We start from the raw sequence: 14,090 nt of genomic DNA, 5'->3' as shown, positions 1-14,090 counted from the left end.
ACTTCCGTTCCGTGCCACCAACAGTAAAAGCGGTATAGCACTGAATAGTGCAGGGCCAATCACATGCGCCACTCAGGGACATTAGCTGACACAGCAAAAGTAAACAAAGGAAAGTAGAGCATGAAGGTACGGTGCGCCTCGTCCTATAGGATGGGGAAGTGCCTGCGTGGGTCCGCCCACGCCTCCGATAATTAAGAAGAAGAAGGAGAGCCGGGAGGCGACACCGGCCACATTCAAAGGCCATGTTCGAAGGCTGCCACAGCTCTCTGCCGCTCTCCGCTGCTACCCATTGCGCGATGCCGACCAACCAGGCAGCTACATCAGGGTGGACCCATGCAACAAAGATAAGCCTGATGTAAATGTATTAATCTTGGCTCGTCTTGGAAGGTTGCCCTTTATGACCACCAACCACCACACACTCCAAAATGTCTCCATTTGATCCCTGCACTCGTGCCTCACCCTCTGACAAACTGCACACCCTGCATATGCTGTCGATCCCCCATCAGATATCTCGATTGTTCATCCACTTCCCTGCCGTGCGCGTACAGCCTTGCCCCGCCATGTGTACCACCCTTGTCCGTGAGGTCTTCCACACCGCGCCGCTACAAAAATACCGCTAGTACTTCGCCACATGAAACTACCCTAGCATTAAGCCCAGCCTATCAGTGTTTGCCCCATCCTGCTTCTTCAGGAACAAACAGTCGTCATGAACAAGGCACATGCCGGAATCACACCCCCAATACCAACCATCAGAGTTTGCCCATCAGCAACTCAAAAATGGTTGCCCCAAAATTGCTGCATAACTCGCACATAAGAGTTTTAGTTGGGCAGCCTGCAAGATATGCCTGCCTCCCACAAAAGTCCACCACTACGGACTATGATCACCACAACTGCCTGGCCTCTTCTAGCCACGAAAGAGCGCCCACCACCTGCATGGCCCGACTAGTTTCCTAAAACCCTAACGCCCTCTGTCTATGTCACTGGTACTGCCCTGCCCACTGACCATACCCCATCAACATTTCTGCCTCCCTGCTCATTTAATCTTGCTGTACCCCCACCCGGGGCCCCACCTAACCTCTTGCCGAAGTCACTGTCTACCAACATGCCTCCACATGTCCCCCATATGCCGTCTTCTCCATGCACCAGCAACACCAGACCCTCTCGTCTGATGGCACGGACCTATTCCGCTTACTCCTGGATCAACCATAGTAACAGCATCAAAGCTCAAATGTCTGCTGAACCAACGCAAAACACACTCAAACTACATCCTACAACCATAACCACACGACCCTATGCCCATTGCACCCCTAACCCTTCTCTCAGAAATTCACAACCTACCAAACCTGCATTCACGACCACCCTGTCTGTTGCCCCCCAGCCCTACTCCATCGAATGCAGGCCTCACCACCGAACTCGACTCAATCAAGCCTACCGCTAGGCCTGCCTCTCTGACCACCAGCCCCACGCCACCACAATCCCACAACAATGCCACACTAATGGTCACTATTGCCCACCAAGGAAAGTCGCCCACCTGCCCTCCTCACAAGGAATTCGAAGCTTGCCCAAGCACTCAGCACTGACCACTTCACCTGATTCACCACTCAATGCCATGCCTCATTAGTTCAAGCCAAGCACGCTAGTAATACTCCCACTACCATAGACCCTAAACTGGACTCAGATTCCATTAAAAGGAACCATAATTAATGCTAGATCTGTGACTGGCCATGCATTGGATATTGCTGACCTAATTACTGCCAGCATCTTAGACTTGCAAGCCATTTTGGAAACATGGCTCCATGCAGCCTCAGGCCCTGCTCTCTCCCTTGCTCTTACCCAAAACGATGCTGTTTCTGCAAATACAGATCAGATGGAAGAGGAGGTGTGGTAGCTATTATAGCCAAGGACTCCCTAACCATCAGAGACACCAATACCCACATTTTACAATCCAGAGACTTATCAATCAAACTTAACCTCTCATATATAGCCACCATTCACTTGATCTACCAACCTCCTGGCCCCCTACTTTCATTTAAAGATGACTTATCCCCTATCCTCTCTGCTAACTCCAAACCTACCTCTAAAATTTAATTCTCAGAGACCTATACCTAGGCCTCTATGACACCACCGACCCCAATGCCCTCTCCTTGGCTAACACCCTGGAGACCTCTGTATTTATAAGGTGATTCACGCAGCCTACCCACAACAAAGGCTGAATCCTAGACTGGCTTGCTGACTTAAACTGCAGCATCACAATCATCTCTAATGTATCCTGCCCCTGGTCTGATCACAACATCATCACCTTCCATATACCCATGCAGGTAAGGCTCACTAAGCCTCCCCCACTGCCCGCCATACAAACCAGAAAATCAAGGAACATCGCACATGCAAGCAAACATCACACATGCATCACACCCTTCCTAAAACCTCTCCTAGAGCAAGCCAAACACATTAGTGATCCTACCATCCTGGTTGATAGATACAACCAAACCTTGACCACTGCCATCATCGCAGTCGCCCCACTGACCAATCAGAAAGCCAAACCCTGTGCCCATGTCGCCACATGGTTCACCCCAGACCTGAAAATTCTCTGTATGGTGAAACGCAAAGCTGGAACATCATGGAGAAACAACCCTAATCAACTAAATAAAACCCAATTCGCATCCAAAACTAAAGCCTACAAGATCGTCATCCTCAAAGCTCCACATACAACACCAGAATTGCAAAAGCTACCTCCAGCAATAGAGAGCTCTACAGCATACTCTGAACTTGAATCTACAACCCTACCTAATACCAATGGCACCAAAGATACCGTCTGGTGCACAAACATTCAACTTGCCTTAATGGGTAAGATCTCTATGCTTCAATGTAAAATCCAGCAAAAGAAAATACACTGCCTACTCCCAGAAACCCTCCTGAACTGGCACCCAAAGTCACCAAACCCAACATCCCTCTATTTCAGTTCAAACCTGTCTAAGTGATGTCAGAACAATAATAAAGGGATTTGAGCTCTCCAGATGTCAAGCAGACATCTGTCCTTCCCCATTCATTGAAGACTGTGCAGAAGCTCTAGCACCATTCATTTCCTCCCTCATCAATGTCTCCTTCTTCACAGGCATTGTGCCAGCGAACTAAAGACGCCTTGGTGCTACCGCTCTAGGAAAAACCCACACTAGACTATGATATCCCAAAAACTACCGCCCCATCGCCACGGTACCATTCCTTCTGAAAATATTGGATAGAGCAGCATATCTGCAGATCCAACAACGCCTGGAATCCAACAACTGTCTAGACCTGCGACAATCTGTTTCAGACCAGGCCACGGGACGGAAACAGCCCTACTGGACCTAAATAACCAGCTTGACGAATCTAAAGACGGTGGTAAACTTGCCCTCCTCCTAATGTTGATCTTTCGGCTGCCTTTGATTTAGTGGATCATCAAATACTATGCAAGCACCTTCTCACTTCAGGCCAATTCCCTACCTCAGCCCCCCCCGCCCGACTCCCGTCACATGTGGTGTCCCACAAGGCTCCTGCGTTTCACCAACACTGTACAATATCTTCACAAAGCCACTTTTTGACCTACTCAACGCCCAGGGAATCTCATATACCAACTACGCCGACGACACGCAGCTACACCTACCCTTGACCGGCGACTACGCCACCAACTGTCTCATTGAAACAAGTGTACCAAACTATACAAGCCTGGATGGCATTAAACATGCTCTGTCTCAATGATGGCAAAACAGAGATACTCATAGTCAGCTTACGAACCTTACTAAATAGACTTGACCCAGCAAACATTATCCAAGTAGTCAATTAGGTCAAAACCCTACAAGTTTACCTAGACTCTACGCCATCACTTCGTCAGCAGCATACATCACTAAACTTAACTGCACCTGTCGTCCGCCCCTCTCCTCAGAAAGTTGCCTCACCATTGCAAGGGCTCTGATAGGGTCTAGGTTGGATTACTGCAACGCCCTCTTTGCAGGCACCTCATCTGGGAACATAAAAAAGCAATAAGTTGTACAAAACAACGCCTTACGAGCTGCCTTGAACATTGCGAAAAAAAGAGCAAATTTCGCAGGCTAGAAGAAATGCTCATTGGCTTCACATCAAAGAGTGAATCCGATACAAAGCTATAGCTATAACCCACAAATGTATGTCAAATTCAGCTCCAAGATACCTCACTTCCAAATTCTCAAAAGCCTCAAATACCAGACTTACTCGCTCAACCTACACGTATCGACTCAACACCCCCAGATTCGGCCTTCAAAGAGCTGGAGGAGCAAGCTTCCTGGTCATTGCCGCCAAGAGCAGGAATGATCTCCCCTCATCATTGAGACTTGAACACTCCTACTGGTCATTCTACAAGCTGCTTAAAACCCTGCTTTTCTCCCAAGCTACATAGCAACGACCCTCCTCATGCAGCTCTGACCAGTCTCCTCAAGCCTGTATCGTATACCACCTAAGACTTCAATTATTTCTTTTTACGTGTGAAACTGACTATTATTTGTATTAAAGGGATGGTCTAGTAAAATTGTTTATTTAAAAAAATAGATAGGCAACATAAAAAAAAAATACTAGCATTCTCCGTTTTAAAACTTCCTATGTAAAATTTTGAGCTATTCAAGCTCAAAATTCGCAAAAGCAAGCACATGGGCGCATCCATTTTGTGAAATGGAGGCCCTCCTGTGCTGGCTTTTGCTTTTGCGGCACTAATGAAGGAAAAGACAGCCAGCTGTAGTAAACAAAGGCTACCGCTGAGTGGCTTTCCCTTCATTAGAGCTGTAGGCGGAGGACGGGGACCGGAGACCAGAGCAGGAAAGCTGCAGCTGAATCTCGGTAAGTGCTATTTATTTATTTTTTAAAAATAAGCACTAGCTGGAGGAGCCCGGAAAACTTAGAAATAAAACCGCAGCTTTAAAAACGTTGTATTTATGTTTGCGGTCGCTTTTGAAGCGACCGCAAACATAAATACAACGTTATTGTGTTGGAAAACGCTGTGGTTTTTCTTTCCAAGTTTCTCAGGTTCCTGAGGAGCCTGAGAAACTTGGAAAGAAAACCGCAGCGTTTTACAACACAACCGCGTGTGTTTCTGCCTGCTGTGGCTATTACTTTGGGTCTCCGGTGCTCCGAGCCGGAGGAGCCTGAGAAACTTGGAAAGAAAAACCGCAGTGTTTTCCAACACAACGTTGTATTTATGTTTGCCGCAAAATGGATGCGCCCATGTGCTTGCTTTTGCGAATTTTGAGCTTGATTAGCTCAAAATTTTACATAGGAAGTTTTAAAACGGAGAATGCTAGTATTTTTTTTTTATGTTGCCTATCTATTTTTTAAATAAAAAATTTTACTAGACCATCCCTTTAATGTGCCTTGATAGCCTCTGGCCTAGTGCACTATATAAATAATCAAATAAATAAAATTGGGGGTGAAACTTAAGAGCAATAGAAAATTGGCCCTGCTTTGCCATCCTTTAGGCATGCAGGTTCAGGATGTTTACAAAGATGTACCTGCTATGTGGGCATAAAGAGACAAGAATGTCTTAGTTACTTACGTGTAATTATTTCTCCAGCATTGGTATGTTTCATAGATTCACATGCTTGAATATTCCCCGTCGTCAGACTGGGAATCCTCGGTGATAAATAATTATTAAAAATATATCTTTTTTTTATATACAACCATTGCTACATAGAAATGCATGTACATAGACTATTATGGCCTATGACCCATCCCATTGTGTAGTCCCTCCACCTCACTTTGGTCCTTATGGCCCCAACCAATGAGGTGGCAGGGCTTAAGCTCCGCCCCAGTCAGCCATCTTCAGATTTTGAACCGTAGGAACTACAGTATGATGGGTGTTGAGCGTAGGAGCAGCCTCTCAGGGGAGGCGGGTGGGCGCATGTGAATCTATTTTTTATTTTTATTTATTTTATTTTATTGATATACATATAACAAAACAAATGTTTTATATATCATTTCATTCACATTTACAGTAATATTTCTAAAAGCGAGCATTTACAGTTCAAAATTAAAGACAATGATAAAACCCTGTCTTAGTACTGAGATACTGAGATAATTCATAATGATATAATGCAATAATCTCACATAATTATTCAAGACAATTTAAAATCTGTACAATTTTAGTATAAAATAGCACCATGAAATACATAAAGTTTGTGTCATTGCCACTCATGAATAGAAGCCAGAGATTCTCAATTTCATCTGGATTAAAATGATTATTGTAAGATTTCATGTGTGTATACCAGAGTGCACTTAGGCATTCACATACAATTAAGAGGTGGTGCAGAGTCTCAATTACATTCATGCTACACAAACGACAATAGCGTCGATCGAGGGATACCCAAGTGGGCGCCTTTGATTTCAAGTGCCTCCGAGATATTAAATTTCAATAAAAGATATTGTCTCACGATTCGAGGACTTGGATAAGCCTTAATATATCTGGGAGGGTAACTGCGCAGTACATTTTCATTACAATAGACCCCACTATTAGTTTTTGTTGACAGGTCTGTTAACTGCTGTTCATCACTGACCTCTTTTAGAATAATTTTTACAGTTGCCTTCACAGAATAGATACTCATTTGAGCATTTGAGGGCAATTAACTAACCCACTTAGTATGGATTTTTTTCAAATCGCCCATTATGCCAAACATTGTGCCATTGATCAGGCGCAAGTAAGCAGATACATAAGCACCGGGAATGGTTTCGTTTTTAAGCCGTAACAATTTCTCAAAATTTAATACACAGTGATAAGTAAATACGTAAGAGATACTTGTCAAATTAAATTCGAGATATAAGTATTCTAGGCTAACACATTGAGGTAAACGGAACAATTTACGAAGCAAGGAGGCTTCAAGTTGCACGACCAATTTAATGCATTTATGTCCCCATATGATAATTGCGTATAGTATTATTGATCTTATCTTTGTGACATAAATGGTCAGTATCGCAGAGATCGAATAGCCGCTGTTCTTACCAATAAATATGCTTAAGGTGTTAGTGGCCGTTTGACATCGGGCTTGTAAAGTCGTCCATTGAGCAGACCATGTCATACGATCATCTATGATTATCCACAGATATTTATAAGATCTAACTTGTTCTAAAGGTTTACCATTCAGTGTCCACGTATATGTTTTTGGGCAACGTTTTTTTGTGAATACCATCATCTTACTTTTATCAATGTTGATCAATAGACCATTAAGGATACAATATCTACTTAGAGCGTCCAGCATTAATTGTAAGCCCACAGGGGTATAATCAAGCAAGATAAGATCGTCAGCATATGCTAACCACCCCAAAATAACCTCTGAAATTTGTACAGGATTAGCAGCAGCATGCTGGAGAAATACAGTTACAGGTAAGTAACTAAGACTTCTCCAGCATTGGATCTTTCATAGATTCAGATGCTTGAATAGAATACCAAGCAGTTAAAAACATGCCACCATCATATACATGTATGCATAAATACAGAAAGCATATCTCTGATCAAACCTTTACCATGCAGCAACACAACGGTTACATACTCAGGGAAAGATGGGAAAGGGAGGCTGGTCCTTCCTTATGCAAAGAGGTGGCGGAGCACTGTCTGTCCAACTGCAGTTTCTTTGTTAGCATCTTCAGCCAGGCAGTAGTGTTTAACGAACGTGTGTAGAGTGCTCCATGTGGCGGCTCTGTATATGTCCTTCAAGGCCACCCCTGCGTGGAACGCTGTTGACGCCGCTCTCCCTCCGTTTGAGTGTGCCGATACTGGTTTGGGAAGGGGGGGTCGCCTTTCGTTTGATGGCTGTGGGTGATGCAAGAAGAAACCCAGTGCACCAGACCTCGTTTGGAAATATGCAGGCCCTTTGTGTGGCCCGAGAAAGCAATGAACAGTCTATTTGAAGAACAAACTCCTTAGTTCTTTGCAAATAAAACTTAAATATTCTAGCTATGTCCAGAAAATGCAATGTTCATTCTGCTTCCGACGAATGGTTCTGGAAGAAAGTTGGCAGGACAATGCGTTCTGTGAGCGTCATTTCCGATACTACCTTCGGAAGAAACTTAGGGTGTGGTTTTAAAATGACACGGTCCTTGTGGAACAAGGTGAAGGGAGGTTCAGAAGATAAAGCTTGTAACTCACTGATCCTCCTGGCCGAAGTAATGGCTATCAAGAAAGCCGTTTTCCAAGACAAGAATTTTATGTCGCACCTGTGGATGGGCTCGTAAGGAGACTCCATGAGGGCTGTTAGCACAGTGTTCAAGCTCCAGGTTGGGACCGGCGTGGGCGTAGTTGAGTATGTACGCAAAAGGCCTTTCAAGAAGACCTTGACAGCGGGAAGGGAGAGCAAGGACTGTGTCTCTGGTGCCGTTGTGTATGCCGTAATGGCCGATAGGTGGACCTTGATCGAAGACAGTCAAAGTCCTGCTTTGGCTAGGTATAATAAGTAAGGAAGTACTTTCTCAACCAAAGCGGTGAGAGGATCAATAGCATACGTTTCATACCACTTGGAAAAACGAGTCAATTTCCTCCTAGTGTAGGTGATGCGTGTAGAAGGAGCCCATGATGCTCTGATTATATCCCAGCATTCCGCAGGCAGATTGAGATTCATCATCTTACGCTGCTCAGGAACCATGCCTTGATAGACAGGCTCGCTGGGTCGTGGTGGAGGACCTTGCTGTTCTGTTGCAGCAATAGATACTGATGCGCTTTGAGGCGAATCAGGGGCCATCAGGATAAGTGCTCTAGGGTCGAGTACCAGATCTGTCGTGCCCAGTCCGGTGCAATCAGGATCATCGAACACTTCTGCTCTTACAGTCTGCGTGGTATTCTGGAAAAGAGGGGTAGGGAGGAAAGGAATATAGGAATTTCCCCATCCAATCCACTGAGAAAGCATCTCCTACTGACCGACTCTCTGGGTACCTGGAGGCGAACATTCTGCATTTCTTATTGGCCCTGTTGGCAAAAAGAATGAGAAGTAGATGGCCCCATAAGGCGAAGATCCGTTGGGTTTCCTCTTCGCCCAGCTCCCACTCGTCCGACGACGTGTAGTCCCTGCTCAGTTTGTCCGCTAGGACATTGTCCACTCCCAGAAGGTGTTCCGCCTTGATTTGGACTCTGTGATGCAAGGCCCATGCCCATAGTAGTTGGGCTTCTTGAGACAAGATCTGACCTTGTGCGTCCTTACTTGTTTGTGTAGTGCATGGAGGTCGTGTTGTCTGTCTGGACAGCAAGTACCTGCCCCGCTACTACAGGAAGGAAAGATTTCAGTGCCCACTATATGGCCCTGAGTTCCAATACATTGATGTGGAGTTGGGACTCCCGAGTTGACCAAGAGCCCTTGGTTTGTAGGTCCGCAAGATGTGCGCCACAGACCGAAAGAGATGCGTCCGTCCTCAAGAGAAGGGTTGACATTGGTGCCTGAAACGGCATCCCTTGTAAAAGGTTCTGCGGGGCGTTCCATCATCGAAGAGCCTTGTGCAGAGTCATTGGAATCTGGGCGATGTCCTCCCAAGAGCCAAGAGCTTTTTTCCATTTGTCGTCCAGTGCCTCATGGACAGGCCTCATGCGAAGCCTGCAATTTGGGATGAGGAATATACATGAGGACATCATGCCCAGGAGGGATTTGTAGGAGCACACCGATGTCTTTCTCCCTAAGAACCACGGAGGTAAAGCAGAGAATTGCTGCTGCTCTTTCTGCCGACGGTCTCACCCTGGAAATGTTGGTATCGAATTTAGCTCCCAGGAAAGAAAATGTCTTGCGGGGAACTGGGCAGGACTTCATGCTGTTTATGGAAAAACGTAACCCTTTAAGAAGATTAGTCGTCTTTGAAACTGCCAAGCGAGCGCTTGAGGCGTAACTTGCCCTTATCAACCAGTCGTCCAGATATGGGAAGACTTCTGTCCCTGTCCTCCTGAGTTTTGGAGCTACTGGTGTCAGGCATTTTGTAAACACTCTTGGTGCTGATCTCAGACTGAATGAGAGCACTCGAAATTGAAAATGAAGATCGCCTACCGTGAACCTGAGGAATTTTCTGTGCGCTGGGTGGATCGGTACGTGGAAGTACGCGTCCTCCAATTCTAGAGTGGCTAAAAAATCGTGCATGTTTAGCCAAGGTAGCACTCCTTGCAAGGTTATCATCTTGAATTTGATGCGCTTGATATACTTGTTCAGCGCTCTCAGGTCCAAGATGGGTCACCATTGACCATTCTTCTTTTTGATGAGGACGAAACGGGAGTAGAAACCCTTTCCCCTTAGAGAGTAAGGTACTGGCTCTATTGCTGCTTTGTGCAACAGCTTTTGGATTTCGGACATGACTTGTATTAAAATATGCACCCTTTGTGGAGTCTGGGGCTGGTCTACAAATTCCAAGGCGTGTCCCTCGTGGACCAACTGTAACACCCATTTGGCTGATGTTATTGACTGCCAGGGTTGAAAGAACTGGCTCACCCTTCCCCCCACCGGGGTGTGACGTTGAGGGGGGAGGAGCTGGACTGTCCGTTTTGTTTGTTCTGTGACTTCCCTTGAGCAGAGCCCCGCCAACCTCTCTGGGCGTACTTGTTGGAAGACTGGTAGTTGGTGTCCTGGTATGAATTACCTTGCGACTTCTGACCATAGGAGGAGCAGTTAAAACCTCTGTACTTCGAGGCTGAACCTCGAAAAAGGACCAAAAGACCTGCGATCTTTGTCTTTATCTTTCAAAGAGCTGATGGCATGCACTGTGTCAGTGTCCATCTTGATTCCCTTGAGGTGGTCATCAATCTTTTTCTCCGAAGAGTTCTTGACCATCGAAGGGCATGTCCAATATCTGAGCCTGGACCTCCGGCCTGAAATTGGTAGCCTTCATGCAGGCCTGTCTTCTCAGTACTGTGCCGTGAGCCATCTGCCTGAAACCTGACTCCGCCACATCAACTGCTGCGTCAATCATGTGATCCAAAGTTGCTTGTCGGCGATAATCGACCTGGCTTCCTCCTGGAGATCTGCAGGTAGTTTGGTTAGCTTGAACATGCAGAGCCAAAGCTTGCGGTCAAATCTCGCCGTCATGGCCAGCGCATTGCCCGCTCGAATGGTAAGCGATGCAGATGCAGACACTTTCCTGCCCATAGCTTCTAGCTTGTGACCGTCCTTGTCCGGTGGGGCTGATAGAGGTGACGCTGGATTGGCCAACTTTTTCCTAGCTGCTACAGTGATGACCGAGTCCGGTTTTGTATGACCTCGTAGACAAAGGTGCAGACTCAGGAGCCTTGTATTTTTTCTCTGGCCTGGAAACTAGAGCCGGTGTGGATAAAGGTGTGGCCAATATCTTGGATTCGGACTCCCAAATGGTGTCGAGGAGAGGAATGGTTCTCCTACGTTTGTCCCTGTGCTCATAAAGCACCGACTTCTTATCCTCCGATGTGACCTGTAACTGGAACAATTCAGCGTCTTTGCCGATAATAGTATGAAATGATACTAGATCATCTGGTGGTGACGATCCACCTGGCAACTCTTTCTTCATGGGCTTCTCGACAATGTAATCGTCCCACTCGCTAGTATCAGGCTCTTGCGTGATTTTGCCTTCTTCCGGTTCCGAAAATTCTCTGAAAGGATCTTCCTGCCAGTCTGAGACCGAAACAGAGGATGGTACAATTGTTGGACCTCTAGCTGGAGATCTTATCCTATGTGAAGAAACTGGAGAAGGGACCCTTGTCGGTGAAGCACCGAGTGTCCTGCTCCTAGACCTGTGCAGTGGCTCAGGCGAACGCAGTCTCTTCTGTGGCCTACTCCTGGAAGGCAAATGTCTTGGCGTGCTTTGTCGAGGTGAAAGATCCCTCTGTAGGAAGCTTGGCTCCCTCGGTACAGTTGACTTGTTCTTTTCATTTTGCCGTCTGTTGAACTCCTCCATGATCCTTTCCATTGATAACATGAGCACAGGGTCATATGGATCAGCAGGCACCTCTGTAGTAGGCTGCCAAGAGGGCTGTGTTCCTTAGGTGTAAGACAATGCTGTTCTGCAATAAACTCAGTGTCTGAGAACTCCTCCTGTAGGATGACGTCATGGAGCTCTGGCATTACTCCTAAGGGAGATAATTGTGTTCCCTGTGGTTCAAGAGCTTCTACAGACCAAGGCAGTGCTTCCATAGACTCAGGAAGACTGTCTTCATTGGATGGCACAACAGTGGCGTCAGCGAGGGGCGTTCTGGGCCCCATTTCTTCTGTCGGTAAAGAAGCTTGCGGTGCTGTCGACAGAGCCGTGGTCAAAGATTTCGTAGACTACGGCCTCGTCGACGGCGGTTCTGTAGACGAAGATTTCGTAGACGGTAGCTTGCCCTTATCCATCGGGGAGTGCTTCGTGGACGAGTGATGAGCTTCCTTTGTCGACGATTGCTGTGTGGATGATAAACTCGCCGACAAGGAATTAGTCGTGGACGATGTGTTTGCTGCGTGGTGGTCGTCGATGAGGGTTTAGTTGATGGCTTGGTGAACGACGGGCCTCTATCTTTACTGCGCTCGTAGGCGGCTTCTCTGTGGACGAGTCCAAGGGAGGTAGGAAAGGTATAATTTCCAGCTTCCTCTTACTCTTGGGAGTGGGAGAGGAACTCCTTTCCACTGAAGATGCCCTTCTTTTGGAAGTTTTCCTGTCAGATGCTTTGCTGGAGGGAACAGCGGCTGTCTTCGCAGATTCCTCATCAGAAGAAAGCTCCTTGGCTTCCAAATGCATAAGAAATCTTCTATGCCTGTCTTGAAGGGTCTTAGTCAAAAAAGACTTGCAAATATGACATTTCTGGATGTAATGAGGATATAGACAGTATATGCAGTGATCATGGGGGTCTTTCATGTAAACCACCTTTCTCCTGCACCTTGTGCAATCCCTGAACAGGGAAGGCTTCTTGGTAGCCTGAAGCTCAGCCATCTGAAGGGAAAGTTCACTCGATTAATTCAGGGTCAAAATAAAGTTTCTAGAAGCCCCAAAAGTCAGAGTAGATAGCCACTAGCCAGGGAAATGTAGTAGAGTATATTAAAAGAATAAACTACTGTGGAAATAGAAGAAAATCAAAAAAGCTCAGAGAGCTTGAGGATTCCCTGCGTCAGTTAGACTGCAGTGAAAAATCTGAAGATGGCTAACTGGGGCAGAGCTTAAGCCCTGCCACCTCATTGGTTGGGGCCATAAGGACCAAAGTGAGGTGGAGGGACTACACAATGGAATGGCTCATAGGCCATAATGGTCTTTGTTAATGCATTCTATGTTCTATGTAGGTATGTATATAAAAAATATTTTTTTAAAAGTTTAATAATTATTTATCACCGAGGATTCCCAGTCTGACGACGCGGAATATTCAAGCATGTGAATCTATGAAAGATCCAATGCTGGATAAGTTGACATTTACACAGAAGCAATCAAAAATATGGAGAAACATTACGATGAACTGTCAATTTTGTTTTTAGGTGACCTAGTGATTAAGGACAGGAAGACCTTTGACAAGGAGATTGTGAGCTGGACGGCAAGGACATCCTGATTTGGCGGTAATAAGGATAGCTCAGAATAAAACTAGACCCATGCTGCTCATAGCAAGTTCTTTCTGTCTATCAAGAATAAGTAGTGGGCAACATCAAAAAGACATGCTTCCACAGAAACAGGAGTCGGAGAGGCTTAACATACAACATCGAACTTAAATGTGGCATGATGCCAAACACCCACAAGGTCATAGCCGTTCCCCTGACCACAAGAAAGGCACGGACGGCTATACTACTGAATCTGCAGAGACAGGAGTGCTACAGCCAGTCTTAAGTGAAAAAATAGTTTTCATTGGGTGCAAAAATTGTTTTAACCAAACCAAAACAAAAAAAAAGATTGATTTAGAAAGAATGGATAAAATCGATAAGTCGGTATTTCTAAATCAATCCTAAAACCCCTCTCACCCACCTCAAACTCCATCTCAACTCACCCCCTCCAACACACTTCCCTATACTATCCTCACAATGACCTCCACTGCTCTTTCAACTGCATGATCCCTCTCTGGGATTCAGGCACCTGGACCCTTATTTTTTTATTTGTTTAAAGTGGTACATATTGGTTATACATTTTGACAATCTTTTACCACTGTGCTATCCACA

At 45.8% G+C, this 14,090-nt stretch overlaps 1 protein-coding gene across 3 annotated transcripts in view; it reads right to left on the bottom strand.

Annotated features, from left to right (window-relative positions):
* The window catches only part of SPEF2 (sperm flagellar 2), a 1,748,369-nt gene that overhangs the window by 1,485,153 nt on the left and 249,126 nt on the right, over nt 1-14,090 (bottom strand). The window lies entirely within an intron of this gene.

This window comes from Ambystoma mexicanum, chromosome 6p (assembly GCF_040938575.1).
Source record: "Ambystoma mexicanum isolate Mex_15411 chromosome 6p, UKY_AmexF1_1, whole genome shotgun sequence".
In the NCBI taxonomy this organism is placed as follows: domain Eukaryota; kingdom Metazoa; phylum Chordata; class Amphibia; order Caudata; family Ambystomatidae; genus Ambystoma; species Ambystoma mexicanum.
Note: the sequence above shows the minus strand (reverse complement) of the source record. Positions and strands in the feature narration are given on the sequence as shown.